At 35.6% G+C, this 15,246-nt stretch overlaps 1 long non-coding RNA gene across 1 annotated transcript; it reads right to left on the bottom strand.

The window, feature by feature from the left end:
* Positions 1–6,916: 6,916 nt before the first annotated feature.
* LOC134665562 (uncharacterized) lies at positions 6,917–13,018 on the bottom strand. Its single transcript, XR_010098382.1, has 4 exons — positions 13,005–13,018; positions 7,693–7,801; positions 7,333–7,450; positions 6,917–7,026 (listed from the first exon to the last, which is right to left on the bottom strand). It is a non-coding gene; the product is annotated as an uncharacterized LOC134665562 (long non-coding RNA).
* Positions 13,019–15,246: the final 2,228 nt, after the last annotated feature.

The raw sequence follows: 15,246 nt of genomic DNA on the forward strand, positions 1-15,246 counted from the left end.
TGACACTGTTTAAAAAAATAAAAATAAAATATTATGCTTAAATATAACTTGTAAGCAGATTTGTATTTTATTTTCATAATATAATATAGCAACAATTTTTAAAGTATGTTGCGAATAATCTACTCGTATTTATTTATAATGAGAGTCAAAATAAAATAAGAGCCTGAACATAATATCGTTCCATACGGGCAGTTTCTATACGGTAATCGGATGAAAGGTGCGTTTCGTATCGGTATCAGTAGCCTTACCATGACTGCCTTGGCAGTGTCAAACTAACATATTCGTTAACGTCTGCGTAATTTACTTTCTATCTACACATCTCGCTCGCACTAATATGCTAGTACGAACGAGATTCACACGCTAGCGAATAGATATGTCAGTGTCATGGCTCCTCTACACGATAAGCCAGCGCCGGCCACCCCAAGAGACGCAGCAATGCGGTAGAATGATATAGCAATATCACTTGCTCCCTCTAACGCATAAATGCGTCCCTTGGAGTGGCAGGCGCTGGCCCATCGTGTAGAGGACCTATAAACTGGTGGTAGCCGTACAGGCCTTTCATGATCAACAGGAAAATTGGAAAAATCACGCATAAATTTTAAAATATCACAAAATCTGAAAACTAAGTATTCATAATGCTTGCCCTAATACGGTAGGTTAAGAATAAAGAATTAATTTTCTTGCTGCAGCTGAGCGGTCACGTGTTTGGATTGTAACAACAAACCTTAAGGGGCTCCCCCACGCCAATGACCTTCGATCTGAATCCCTTAGTTTTCTAATGTTTTTTGTAGCTTATCATAATAACATCAACGGCTTTAAGCAATATAGTATCCCATATTTACATTAAAGTTAATTGTCTTCGACATATTTGGCATCAAAGTTGAACAATTTTAGGCTAAAAAACTGGTTTTCTGGCCATAACTTTTGTGTTAATTAGTTTAAAATTAAAACCTTGGACACGATTTTCGAGACTTCAAAGACGAACCCAAATATGTAGATTTCATACATGTAAGATCCTTCACTGCAAAGTAGATACGAAAAAAGTGTTTTTTTAGACAATGTTTAAAAAAATTATAAAAAAATAAGTATTCATTTTTTTCAAAATCTGGTGGACAAAACCGGAGATAAAAGATTGAAGAACCGATAACCGTTTGTCTTATAATTCTACCTGTAGTGCAAAAAAAGAAGATACGATTCAAAACTTGTCAAAAATCGATGAAAACCTCGGGTAGCCCCGTAAGAAAGTTTGAACATGAAATAAATGAGCATAATAAAGTAAGATATTTCTTACCATGTTTACCAGAAACCGCGTATGTCAGGCAAAACAAAAGAGTTGTTTTCACAATCATGTTTAGTTCGATTGTGAATAATCCTCTCAAATACCAATATTTATGTATGTAACAGTCGACAGTTTTATCAAATTATTACATTTAAATTAATGGTTCTTTGATAAAAATATTCATTAATTTATATGGACTAATAATTGTAAATCATATTCAAATTCAAATAAATCATTATTTTAATTTGAAATTATCGCAAATACTAATGAGATAACTATAGTTCGTTTTTTTCAGCATTAGAAATAAGGTAAACAATGTTGATGTGTCTTTTAATTGAAAAACACATTTTAAAAATAAGTTACGGCAAATATGTAACAATTATGAATCCTATACGATCATTTATATTCTTCTGCTTTCATAAGTAATAGTTTTTGATTTTTAAAAAGCGTTTTTCAATTAAAAGACATGCCAAGATTGCTTATCTTTTTGCAAGTTCTTTCTAATGCTAAAAAAACTAACTATATAGATAAATAAACATTGATTGGTATTCATATTAATAAAACGTAATTCAGCTTTAAATCCTTACCAGGTTTGTCAATATTGGTTCTCTTAATTTTCTTCAGAAAATAAGGACGGTGTACATTGCCAGGCGATCTTGATTTATGTCCGTTTGTTTCGACGTTTTGAGGGATTTTATCCATTTCCGAACTGCAAAACGTTGATAGTATTATTTATCAGACAGTTTGAATTAATTAAGGCCTTTCTTTTTTAGGCACTTGTACCAATAGTTTAGTTTAGTTTAGTTTATTGATGTATCAATACAATTTTCATAGTTAATGTAAAAGAATACATAAGCAATTACTTATCGTATAGCGATCGTCGGATACAAAATAAATAATTAAATTACAATTAAACAGTAGTTTTATACAATGGTATATACTCGTAAATATATCACAAAATATTATTCATGTCAAAATATTTCTAATAGCAAATCATAAAATCACACAATGTCAAAGATAATAATAAAAATAAAATAAACAATTTTAACAGAGTACTACAGAGTACCTATCAATGAATAATTTAAGTTTTTACACAAAGTCAAATTAAATCCAAAGAATAAATAGAAATTAGAGACATGTCAAATGAAAAATAAAAATTAATTGAAATAAGTATCTTAAAAATAAAAACAAAACAAAAACAAAATAACAATTTACATTACATAATTGGTCAATTTAATTCGAGAGATAGCAACAGAGACAGATATATACCCTTCTTATGAAAATGAATCTAAACTGCTGTACCTACTATTATTTCAGTAATTTTATTTGTATAAGTACTATAATTAAATAATTATGACGAAGTCAATCAGAATCATACACAAAAACAGTCTTTAAAAAATACTTACGTCAAAATTTTCTTATAAAATCCTTCATCGGTGGGTTTCACATTCTTAGGCTTTTCATCTATCGATTCAATTATGTCGCTTTCGCTATGTTCATTAGTCCAAATGCCTGTGGTCTTGCATGCGTCTGGAAATAATCAATTATTGACTTTCTACAGACGTTGGATGGATTATCAAGAGGTTTTGATATTATTTCTTACAGCAACACTCTTAACTGCCCATCGTTAGACCTTATTACAAAAGGCATAAGGTCCACCGATTTACAGTTAACAGTGTGGGCGATGGTACTCTACCAAACTTGTATTGGCTTGGCTTTAAATGTACCTAAATGGCTCCTCTACACGATGGGCCAACGCCGGCCACTCCAAGGGACGCAGCCATGCGGTAGAATGAGATAGCAATATCACTTGCTCCCTCTAACGCATAAATGCGTCCCTTGGAGTGGCCAGCGTTGGCCCATCGTGTAGAGGAGCCATAATAGACTAGAATCCAGTGAACCTGTCAATGTTTAGAACGACTAAATTTTAAGGTGGTTCGCCTAGGTTACTCAAAACTTAACTCTCGCTAGATGGCACCACTTTTGCAAAATTTCAGATTTTATTTTTTTGTGAAATGGTCTTGGTATTTGTATACTCAAAAGTATGTTTCGCGCACTCTTTAAGTAAATATTGAACTATTAAAATAAACATTGAATATTTCATTGTGCAAAAACCACCTTTTTAATTCGACGGAGTGTTGCTGTCACGCTTTTTCCTACTATTACTCACACATGCAAACAGTGTTTCCGTGATCCTTGTAGTAGACAATTTCACACAACGTAAGTATGTTGCAATAGCGTAACGGTATGTTCGTGGAAATACGTGCAAGAGGATTGGGGTTCAAGACTGGTGCGAGTAGGTAATTTCTTTTTGTTTCTCCTTTGTGTTATCTTACCTTTAAACGAGCAATTATTATATATATAATTATTTATTTATATATTTGGATGGTATCAGAAACGGCTTTAACGATTTCGATGAAATTTGCTATGAGGGGTTTGATCTCTTAGCTAGGTCTGATCTATGAGAAAACGCGCATTTTTGAGTTTTTATGTTTTGTTAGCTTTGGTCGGTCTCCCAGATATTCAATCTTCTTCCTCACGTGGGGTCCGCTTGGCAACTAATCCCAGAATTGGCATGCGCACTAGTTTTTACGAAAGCGACTGCCCTGACCTTCCAACCCAGAGAGTAAACTTATTTGGATTAGTCCGGTTTCCTCACATTGTTTTCTTTCACCGAAAAATAGGTATCGGTATATAAATAGGTATCAAATGCTATTTCGTACAAAAGTTCGAAAAATCATTGGTACGACCCGCAACCTCCGGATTGTTTTCCGCTAGGCCAGCAGCGCTTCCGCAGATATTCAGTGTTATCAGGTATTATCAATAAATTACTTTATCAACGTTTTCAAAAAAATATTCAATACCTGATTTTCACAGATTAAGATCTTTTTGGGTTCTTTCAACTCAGAATCACTAGCATATTCTTGTTGAATCCTGATGCTAATATAAAAACTATGTCCCAAATATTTGTATACAAGTTTTAGTTTCCGCTACGTCACGCAGGCTGGGAAACATTTTTGATACTAAAACCTGACGTGATGGAACCGACATTTTAGGATATCTTTTTATGCTAGTATGGAGAATACCTACTGACGATTCTTAGCGGAATGACCCCAAGGAAGTCCAGGTTTGTAAGTGTCAACTGATACCTGCAGGTATCAGTTTTTTTAAAGCGCTAATTGTTAATTCTACAAGTAAAGCAATCCCTTACTGCTCACTTGCTCAGCCTCTAATAAAGTAGTAGGTAATTGTAAAATAAAATGAAAACATTTATTTTAATTTTTTTTATTATGATTTCAAGTACAGTACATTTTTTAGGGTTCCGTACCCAAAGGGTAAAACGAGACCCTATTACTAAGACTTCGCTGTCGGTCCGTCCATCCATCCGTCCGTCCGTCCGTCTGTCCGTCTGTCTGTCACCAGGCTGTATCTCACGAACCGTGATAGCTAGACAGTTGAAATTTTCACATATGACGTATTTCAGTTGCCGCTATAACAACAAATACTAAAAACAGAATAAAATAAAGATTTAAGTGGGGCTCCCATACAGCAAACGTGATTTTTGACCAAAGTTAAGCAACGTCGGGCGTGGTCAGTACTTGGATGGGTGACCGTTTTCTTTTTGCATTTTTTTTGGTTTTTTTTTGCTTTATGGTACGGAACCCTTTGTGCGCGAGTCCGACTCGCACTTGCCCGGTTTTTTCATATTTGTTATCCGTACCTGAAACCTAAAAGAAATTGTATAATATCATGCATCATGATAGGAAAAAATCTCTAATGTAATAGAAAGAAAGATGATGCAACATTTGCAACAATATGGATTCTAATAAAGTTATAATCAAGTTATAATTTACTTATCTGGTTGTAACTATAGTTCGTTTTTTTAGCATTAGAAAGAACTTGCAAGAAGGTAAGCGATCTTGACATGTCTTTTAATTCAAAAACGCTTTTTAAAAATCAGAAACGATTACTTATGAAAGCAGAAGAATATAAATGATGGTATTAGATTTATAATTGTTACATATTTGCCGTAACTTATTTTTAAAATGTGTTTTTCAATTAAAAGACACGTCAAGATTGTTTACCTTATTTCTAATGCTAAAAAAAACAAACTATAGTAATAATTGTGTTTTTCATTCATAGACAAAATCCATTATTTTTAACCACAGGAAATTTTATACACTTCTTTTTTATTGCAGTGAGGATGTCCTGATTGTAAAAATCAGAGAGATTAGGTAGAGTATAATTTCTAATTATCTTTGTAAAAATAAAAGAATACGTGTAGCCCATACTTAATCAATCGATTTATGATAATAAGAAAAAATAAATAAAAATAAAAAAACAATACGAAATTTAGGTGTAACAAAAATACAAAAAGTTATGTTCCAGCATACAATGACTGGGGATCGAACCGGGAATCTTCCGTTTGCAAGCAAAAAAGCGACTGTTTGCATAACACGCCATGATAGTTCTTAGCTAAGCTGGCGAACTTCGGGTACTTATTCTCGCTTAGGTCAATTAACTACCTGTCAAATATCAGTGTCAACAAAATTGCACTAAACATGACGGCACTCCAAATTCGAGCCGTGGTCAGCCCGGCAACGTCGGAAATGGTATGGCAACGTCGCAAATGTATCTGTACACGACATTTGTGACCCACACATACGTAAAATTGATGAAAAGTTAACTATGATTTATGCATGATTTCTGTATGAAACATTGTTTTCCTGTTAATTTCGCGCAAACGAATATTTGAAAGAAGATAAATGCGGAAATATTTATGTACTAATAGTGTGTAGTTACTTAATGAGCTTTGATTGAATTTTGTATGAAAAGCGAACCACCTCCGTGAGACACAGACTTATTAAATAAACTTGGTCAAGCAGATCTTGTCAGTAGAAAAAGGCGGCAAATTTGAAAAATGTAGGCGCGAAGGGATAGCGTCCCATAGAAAATTTGAATTTCGCGCCTTTTTCTACTGACAAGATTTGCTTGACCATCTATATATGAGAATTATTCGACTTAAAATACGTGAGTGACCCGTTCTTAATTTATATTACATATAATATGTAATATCAAATATGTCTACGTATTATACCTACCTTTTCAGTTTACCATTCTTACATGATGCATAATCTAACCACGACTGTGTCAAGACCTTATCAATGTCAACCTGACATATTCGCTAACCTCTGACTTTCTATACTTACATCTCGCTCGCACTTATATGCCAGTATGAGCTAGATATATAGAAAGTAAGTTACGCTCAGTAGCAAATATGTCAGTGTCAAATTAGTGGTAGCCGTACAGCTTTACTATAGCCTCGTGCCGCCCACCATACAAAATTATTGCCAAGGAAATTAGAATCTTATTATATATTCAATTGGGTTGAAATTCATTTGTTCGAAAATTTTACAAGACAAATGAAATGCTGCCTAATTCGTTTTTTATTAAGGTTGACATTCCATCGAAACTGATTGTACATCCTAATGTACATTGGGCGGCACGAGGATAGGTAGGTTTTAAACCGTTTCTTCACATGTGAGTGAACGCCCCCTTTGCTCAAATGCCGCGAAGAAGTGGCACTACATAAACAGCACATTATTATGTAGTAGGTATTTTGAAACTTACACTTTTTGTAAACGTTGAACACTTCTCTATTGACGATGGTTTTAAAGTTGAAATAGTCGTAGATCACATGATCTTTAAGAGTTCCATGTTTAGTGTCATTCGACCGCTTTTTGTATCTGAAATAATATATGAGTTAAGGTGACAGTCCATTTCCAACGACGGCTGCACTACTGTTGCGACGTTACTGTCATTCATTGTCTCGTCATTCATTTTACTATGGAAATTCATAATAACATCGATTTGTCGGCGCAGTAGTGCACCTGCGGTCAGAAATGGAATGTTACCTTTAAGGTCAACGCGTATTTAATACAATACCTTTTATTGCACACCTCACATATAGGTAGGTATCCATAAAAGTATATATTTATTTACTAATATAATGTATAAGCGTTTTAATCGTAACCAAAACTATCCAAATTTACCTGATAGGAACCCAAATTCCGCTTGAGTTGTTATTGTAGGCCCATAATGTATTTTTATCAATTTTCTTGGTTTTTTCAGTGAACTTCACACAACGTATACCCTTTATAGTTTCGTAACCTGAAAGGTTGCAGTTTATTTAATTTTTTTATTTAATGTGGGCCTTTTAATTGTCCCAATCGAGGTAAAAATAATGCGTCCATTTCACCTTTATTTTTTATCTCTTTTATATTTTTATTTATTAAACTTTACATATAAGTTATACAGTATAACACCAAAGCACTTATGTGGCATATACATATTATAATATGTATATATTTATAAGTAAAATTTTAAACAGTAGTTATTATATTTATTCTTACCAGTTGCATCGAAATCATTAAAATATGGCAACCATTTATAAATTGTAACCGGTTTATTGCGAGTTCCAGTCTCTTTGCGACATGTAGTTTTGTTTGTTTTACACCAGATCTGAAAAGAAAACAATCGTTGTTTATAAGCTTGTATGAAAAAAATGCAATTTTGCACGGAATCCCTTAAAAGACACACAGTAACGAACCTCATGCCACCTGAAACAATAAATGTAAGGAGTACTTATACAAAACTAGAAGAAGACTAAGGATTATTATCTAACTACGCTTAATATCGCATTATGTAGCTTCTCTACCGCTTGCTACTAAAGCAGGCCACTGACGAGCCTTCCAAATGGATGCCGTTACAATGGATTCATCCAAATGGACGGCATCCTAATATTAAACATTGTACGTTTTTGACATTCACGGACCGATTTTGGATTGCAGCCACGCTATTTGGACTGTTGGAAGGCTCGTCAATGGCCACCTTAAGGTGGTTCGCCTAGGTTACTCAAAACTTAACTCTCGCTAGATGGCACCACTTTTGCAAAATTTCAGATTTTATTTTTTTGTGAAATGGTCTTGGTATTTGTATACTTAAAAGTATGTTTCGCGCACTCTTTAAATAAATATTGAACTATTAAAATAAACATTGAATACTTCATTGTGCAAAAACCACCTTTTTAATTCGACGGAGTGTTGCTGTCACGCTTTTTCCTACTATTACTCACACATGCAAACAGTGTTTCCGTGATCCTTGTAGTAGACAATTTCACACACGAGAAATTATTAGATATATAATTATTTATTTATATATTTGGATGGTATCAGAAACGGCTCTAACGATTTCTATGAAATTTGCTATAAGGGGTTTGATCTCTTAGCTAGGTCTATGAGAAAACGCGCATTTTTGAGTTTTTATGTTTTGTAAGCTTTGGTCGGTCTCCCAGATATTCAATCTCCGCTTGGCAACTAATCCCAGAATTGGCATGCGCACTAGTTTTTACGAAAGCGACTGCCCTGACCTTCCAACCCAGAGAGTAAACTTATTTGGATTAGTCCGGTTTCCTCACATTGTTTTCTTTCACCGAAAAATAGGTATCGGTGTATAAATAGGTAGGTATCAAATGCTATTTCGTACAAAAGTTCGAAAAATCATTGGTACGAGCCGGGGTTAGAAGTGTTAGAACCCGCGACCTCTGAATTGCTTTCCGCTAGGTCAGCAGCGCTTCCCCCACATACTCAGTGTTATCAGGTTTTTTAAAAATCAAAAACGATTTCTTATGAAAGCAGAAGAATATAAATGATCGTATTAGATTTATAATTGTTACATATTTGCCGTAACTGATTTTTAAAATGTGTTTTTCAATTAAAAGACACGTCAAGATTGTTTACCTTATTTCTAATGCTAAAAAAAACAAACTATAGTAATAATTGTGTTTTTCATTCATAGACAAAATCCATTATTTTTAACCACAGGAAATTTTATACACTTCTTTTTAGGGTTCCGTACCCAAAGGGTAAAACGGGACCCTATTACTAAGACTTCGCTCTCCGTCCGTCCGTCCGTCCGTCCGTCTGTCACCAGGCTGTATCTCACGAACCGTAATAGCTAGACAGTTGAAATTTTCACAGATGATGTATTTCTGTTGCCGCTATAACAACAAATACTAAAAACAGAATAAAATAAAGATTTGAATGGGGCTCCCATACAACAAACGTGATTTTTGACCAAAGTTAAGCAACGTCGGGAGTGGTCAGTACTTGGATGGGTGACCGTTTTTTTATTGCTTTTTTTTGTTTTTTTTTTGCATTATCCCTTTCCGACCGGTTCGATATAATCCTGCAAACTACTTTTAAAAAATCCTGTCCGCAAGCAAATCGTCTTTTCGAGCTCAAACCTATTCCGATCTAAACTGCAGATATTAGAGACGCGTTTGAGTACTAAATACCGTAGATCAATAGCATCAGTCGGTCGCAAGACAGTGGTGAAGATGGTGGCGTATTTTGGTGTGAGTAGTGACACACGTAAGTTCATAATTTCGTATAATTTTGGTATCAAAGTTGCTATTTAATACTTAATTATTACAGTAAAAGAGTTAAATGAGTTTATTAAGCACAAATTAGAGCAAAAATATGTTATTTAGGGAAAACTACATGCTCGTAAAAAATAAGTGCACGAATTTGTGGGTTCGGCCGTAGCCCGTGAATCAATTGTCATAACTATTTGCAAGTTTGTGAGTATCCGGCTTTTGCGCAAAAACTTAAATCACAATAGATAGCATATGTTTGATCATTTTATAATATATTCCGTTTCTTAGGTTTGTATTTTTTAAGACGTCCATTAGGAGCCAGACAAATTTTTTGAATTTTGTGTTATGGATGATATAGGTATCAAATATTGAAGAATTTCACGACGACTTCATTCCCCTTATTCGCTTTTGGAATGGATTCACTATGAAAGCCAAGAATCTGACGATGTTCTAGCTTCGCTGTGTCAGGTCGTGGTGTATAAAACCCGTCCAGTAGGGTAAAAGCATGGTGATTATAATTCTGCCGGATTTATGCTTGAATTCGGTACATCCATATAAAGCAGTTTGGCTGTGATATTATGTCACTGGGGTTAGGTCCAGCTGTTGGTCTATACTCGATCTTTTCTCGAAGTATATGCTAAGGTAGTTAATTTATATCGTCATAGATTCTTTATAACTATATTATTTGCTGTAAAACTCAAACATAGCAGATGACGCAGCACGGGTAAAGTAATGGTGATTCGAATTCCTGACAGATCGAGTTTGACATTCAAAGACGACAATGATATGTGACGTGGAGAGAGTCGGCTGATGATGACAGATTAAATAACGTTCTTGTTAAGTGGAAAGACAGTAAATTATGTTCCTCGACTTCTAACTGTTCAAGTTTTCAGGCACAATCAATATTAGGGTTGTGAAGAGATGAGAGAAAAAGATTCGATCAAATCGTTAATGTAACAGCTCCAGAATTAGTTATTAACTATATTAAACACATGTAAATACTTTCTTTTTACTTGTGAATGAATCAATATTCATTTTATGAGAACTTTTTCAAGGATTTCCAAATGATGTGCGTAGGTGAATTGAGATTACTTTATAATTGTTGATTATTGTTTTCAATCATTCTATATTCGTTTCGGTGTTGATTCTTAAAGAGAACTGTGATGATTATGTAAAGTTCTTTAACTTATTATTATACTAGTGTATTGTTGTGTAAAATGTTGCGTTTTTTTTCATATCATTTTACAAATTCAAATGAATTTGCACGTTCGTGCATTTACAGATAAATCCTGAACGTCACTTTCGTGCATGCGATTTTTTTTATGATGAAGGGTCGTTGGATTTTTTTTATCATTTTTTACGTGTATTTTATAACAAATGCAAACGGTTCACATGCATTTTTTATTAGTTTTTGCAAAATATTTTTCCCGGCCGTAAAGGGTTATGGCACGGAACCCTTCGTGCGCGAGTCCGACTCGCACTTGTCCGGTTTTTATTGTAGTGAGGATGTCCTGATTGTAAAAATCAGAGAGATTAGGTAGAGTATAATTTCTAATTATCTTTGTAAAAATAAAAGAATACGTGTAGCCCATACTTAATAATCGATTTATGATAATAAGAAAAATTAAATAAAAATAAAAAAACAATACGAAATTTAGGTGTAACAAAAATACAAAAAGTTATGTTCCAGCATACAATGACTGGGGATCGAACCGGGAATCTTCCGTTTGCAAGCAAAAAAGCGACTGTTTGCATAACACGCCATGATAGTTCTTAGCTAAGCTGACGAACTTCTCGCTTAGGTCAATTAACTACCTGTCAAATATCAGTGTCAACAAAATTGCACTAAACATGACGGCACTCCAAATTCGAGCCGTGGTCAGCCTGGCAACGTCGGAAATGGTATGGCAACGTCGCAAATGTATCTGTACACGACATTTGTGACACACACATAACGTAAAATTAATGAAAAGTTAACTATGATTTTTGCATGATTTCTGTATGAAACATTGTTTTCCTGTTAATTTCGCTCAAACGAATATTCGAAAGAAGATAAATGCGGAAATATTTGTGTGCTAATAGTGTGTAGTTACTTAATGAGCTTTGATTGAATTTTGTATGAAAAGCGAACCACCTTAAGAGAAGCAAGCAGCAATGAGAGATTTTATGCAAGCGAGAAAAAAGTTCTAGTTGCCAGTCAGCGGTTAAAGGATGACACACGCAGCGCTTCATTTTCTATGGAAACCACCACTGATCAGCCGTCATAGAAAATGATGTGTCGAACGCAGGCCGGTTTAACGGTTTAACGGTGAATACTCAAATAATACCCCGCCTCCTCCAAATCACGTCATCGTGTTTACGCGGATGTCGTCGCCGGTCCGAAAGTCGCATCGAACCGGGCTAGTGTACCTGTAAAGGGTACTGAAGATCGAGCGGCTCCCAAGGAGAAGCTCCCTGTTGCCAGTGTGGATGAGGAGGATTTCACACTGGTATCAAGAAAGAAGAAGGCGCGCACGGCGCCTCGTAAGACTCAGTGTGGTACCGCCGAACCGGCTAATTCTGGCTTGCGGATTGCTACACCGAGTAAGGTGCTGTACGTATCGCGCCTGCACTATACCGCCACGGCTGCTGAAGTGGTGGAGTATGTACACCAGAAGACCGGCTACACGCTGAGGGTGTTCCAACTTCGATCGCGCCACTACGTGCACTTCAACTCTTTTGTGGTGCGCGTGCCGCGACCGCTGCAGGAGACCATCGAGTGCGCCGACTTCTGGCCGAAAGGTGTCGTGTTTCGGAGGTTCCGGGGCAAACTGCCGAATCCGACACAAGAGCAGCCGACACTACGGAGCCACGCCGTTTTGTCGTCTAAATAGTGTTTAGTTTTAAGTTTATAAAATACATATGTATGTTAGTCTGTAAGGTATTTGTAATATGGGCCTTGTTGCCTGAATTAAATATCTAAATAAAATAAAAATACTATCTCTAAGGGTGGAATCACATCTGTCGGCATCGAGCCGCATTTTATATATGTGAAATTGCTCGTTAATATGAAGATGCGTACGCATGCTTTCACCTTCCCGCATGCGTACGCATCTTCATACTAACGAGCAATTTCTCATATATAAAATGCGCCTCGATGCTTTAACATCGACTAACAAGGCAGGTTCGTATTCACGTAGTAAGTAAAGTAATTAAAACCTTTTTTTTGCTTGTATTAGGTATAATTAGTTACATTTTTCAATACGGGCTTATTTAGTACCATATAATAATAAAAACATATTCGATTACCTCGTATCTCGTTCCGAAGCCATTTCCGACAAAAACTCTTGAGAAATCATCGTTGACATCAAATCTAGTGTAGATGTCAATTGACCGCCTAAAAGTAGCAATAAAAGGTGAATCAAAATAAAAGGGGGCTAACGCAAAATTGTATTGTTATATTGCTTTTACACATAGTAATCAGAGGAAAATGTTAAGTAGGTATGAAAAAACCGGTCAAGTGCGAGTCGGACTCGCGTTCCAAGGGTTCCGTACATTACCCCATTTTTGACAATGTATTTCTTATATGTGAAACGCGAGTGATTTGCCTTTAAAAAACCCTTAGGGGTCGGATCAAAAACTAAGTAATTAGTCCGACTCACACTTGACTACATATTTCTTATGGATTTTCCTGTCATCTATAGGTAAAGATCTATTTTATGTATTTATTTCAAAATTTTAGACCCAGTAGTTTCGGAGATAAAGGCCCGAATGGTAATTTTTTGCCTATTTTCTAGAATTACTTCTAAACTGTTTATTCTAAAATTATTAAAAAAAAATATATTTGAGATTCTCACATTGAGCTCTTTCATTTGATATGTAACATGATATAGTTTGAAAAACTTTATTTTTTAATTTTCTCATTTACCCACCAAAAGTGGCCCCCATGGTTAAAATTCATTTGTTTACGTTTTATGTCCGTCTTTGGGTCACAAACTTACATATGTGTACCAAATTTCAACTTAATTAGTCCAGTAGTTTCGGAGAAAATAGGCTGTGACAGACGGACAGACGGACAGACAGACAGACAGACAGACAGACAGACGCACGAGTGATCCTATAAGGGTTCCGTTTTTTCCTTTTGAGGTACGGAACCCTAAAAATGACATGGAAACTAAACTATAAGTCTATAAGTATACTTACATTTACAAGGGCAGACTCCAGCGAAACCTAAAAGGTTTAATGTTGGCTCGATATGGAAATCATGAAAACATGTCTAATTTTCATTTATTTTCAGCTGTATATCCGCGTTAGCCTTCATTAGCAGTATATTATCGCACGAGCGAGCGAAGCGAAGTTCTTACATTCGACTTGAAAATATTCGGCTGGCTAGAGGCACGTCCCGGCATTTCGATGTTTTTAAGCTGAACTCTCAGATAATAGTTTGATGACCAATAACTTAAGTAAATTTGTTCTAATTTAAATGAAATTGGGTGAACGCGTAATTGAGGGCATAATATTTTACTAATTAAATTATGAGCAGGCTCGATCACGGAGTTATGGAGCTAGAAGAGCCTAGAAGGCCCAAAAGCTTCTTGTGAAGGGTCTTGCTATTCTGGTCAACTCCTTTGCAAGAAAATATGAGTGGAAATAGTCCCGATACATTGGTAGAGGTGGAATGTTGTCTGGTCAACTGTGGTGGGTACGCGAGAAAATAGGCGTATCAGCCATCTTGAATTTTCAATTTTTTTATTCAATTGTGTCGAGTATGAAATAGATGTTTATGAATTTACACTACTTAAATAGTTTTTGATGAACCACGAGTTCTTAGTTCGGGGCGAACTACTGGTAGTAAATATAAATGAGGTTGCCTAAGAATTTGACCACTAGGTATCGTTTTTAGGGTTCCGTACCCAAAGGGTAAAACGGGACCCTATTACTAAGACTCTGCTCTCCGTCCGTCCGTCCGTCTGTCTGTCACCAGGCTGTATCTCACGAATCGTGATAGATAGACAGTTGAAATTTTCACAGATGATGTATTTCTGTTGCCGCTATAACAACAAATACTAAAAACAGAATAAAATAAAGATTTAAATGGGGCTCCCATACAACAAACGTGATTTTTGACCGAAGTTAAGCAACGTCGGGCGGGGTCAGTACTTGAATGGGTGACCGTTTTTTTTTGCATTTTGGTACGGAAACCTTCGTGCTCGAGTCCGACTCGCACTTGCCCGGTTTTTTTATACGCTATTATGTTATAAATTAAAGCGAGAAAAATAAAGTTTCTTACCAGTATTTTAAGTGTGCCGTAAAACCTGTTGACACAAATCGTTGCGTTGCTTCTAGGCTGTACTCCGCAGGCCATTGCAGGGGTGGGAATTTGTTTATCTTGTCTGTAAAAAGTGTAATTAGGTATTTTAACATTGACGAATTGAAACGCTCTGGGTTGTCTGTTTTGGTTAGTTTTCTTTGACATCGAATTATGCGATCGACAACACAAACGCAATTCTTCCTATTCGCGATTCTACACAATATTATTTTGACGCAACCG

Source organism: Cydia fagiglandana, chromosome 6 (genome assembly GCF_963556715.1).
Source record: "Cydia fagiglandana chromosome 6, ilCydFagi1.1, whole genome shotgun sequence".
In the NCBI taxonomy this organism is placed as follows: domain Eukaryota; kingdom Metazoa; phylum Arthropoda; class Insecta; order Lepidoptera; family Tortricidae; genus Cydia; species Cydia fagiglandana.